Raw genomic sequence first — 1,249 nt, forward strand, 5'->3', positions numbered from 1 at the left:
CTCTACACTATAGAAATATCTGCAGTGTAGACATTTCCACAATGACCAAAGATATGTGTATAAGAATGTTGACTGCAGCATTCTTTGTAATCCTAAAACCATGAAACCAACCTCATCTCAAAGACTTTTTTTTTGAGATGGAGTCACACTCTGTTGCCCAGGCTGGAGTGTAGTGATCTCAACTCACTGCAGCCTCCACCTCTGAGGTTCAAACGATTCTTCTGCCTCAGCCTCCCCAGTAGCTGGGATTACAGGCACATGCCACCATGCCTGGCTAACAAAAACATTTTTGAAAAGGGTTAAATAATGCACAAACTGAGGAAAAAATATTGTTTTCAAAAAATGATGGAGAGGATCACTAACATGATGAGTGATTCCACTGGTCACATTATTGATAGAGCAATCAGTAAATCCAGGCACATCCTGGAGATACTACTGGACTCCTATTACTAAAATATGAAAAAAATGGAGGCACGTAGATTACTCGTTTAAGCGTAGAACGGACTGAATTAGAATTTTATCACACCAGAAGTGGGTTCCTAGTTCTCTGTTTCAGGATTCCTGAGTTACACTGGTGTAAACCTGGCATTTCAGGAGATACCCAGTTAAGAATCTGGTCGGGTAGCCGGGCGTGGTGGCTCACGCCTGTAATCCCAGCACTTTGGGAGGCCGAGGCGGGCGGATCGCTAGGTCAGGAGATCGAGACCACGGTGAAATCCCGTCTCTACTAAAAACACAAAAAATAAGCCGGGCGAGGTTGGGCGACAGAGCGAGACTCCGCCTCAAAAAAAAAAAAAAAAAAAAATCTGGTCGGGGAGATGGGCCGGCCCTTGACATGGATCAGTCATAAATTAGTGGCTTGGTACTCCAGAAAGATAAAATCTTCCCCATTTATGTAGTGATTGACAATTCGTGCATGCTTTGAAAGGTCCAACTAAGCGTCCCTGGGTGGGCTCGAACCACCAACCTTTCAGTTAACAGCCGAACGCGCTAACCGATTGCGCTACAGAGACGAGCGCTACTCACTCTACTGTGCAATATAGGAAGGGCGCACTCACTAAACTTCCTCCCTTCTATTCTCAGGGCCTGCCCGGCAGGACTACTGAGCAAGGCCTTGGAAAATCAGAGAGATTAGAGCGGTGAGTCGCCCTGGTCACGTCGGACACCTGCGTGTTAGGAGATTCTGGAGCCAGACGGAGAGCCGAATGACTTTCGCTGGCTCTGCCCCTCTCCTTCTTCAGAAGCCCCC

The 1,249-nt window shown here is 47.0% G+C and overlaps 1 non-coding gene across 1 annotated transcript; it reads right to left on the reverse strand.

The window, feature by feature from the left end:
* Positions 1 to 939: 939 nt before the first annotated feature.
* On the reverse strand, positions 940 to 1,013 carry TRNAN-GUU. Its single transcript has one exon. It is a non-coding gene; the product is annotated as a tRNA-Asn (tRNA).
* Positions 1,014 to 1,249: the final 236 nt, after the last annotated feature.

Source organism: Piliocolobus tephrosceles, chromosome 1, assembly GCF_002776525.5.
Source record: "Piliocolobus tephrosceles isolate RC106 chromosome 1, ASM277652v3, whole genome shotgun sequence".
In the NCBI taxonomy this organism is placed as follows: Eukaryota; Metazoa; Chordata; class Mammalia; order Primates; family Cercopithecidae; genus Piliocolobus; species Piliocolobus tephrosceles.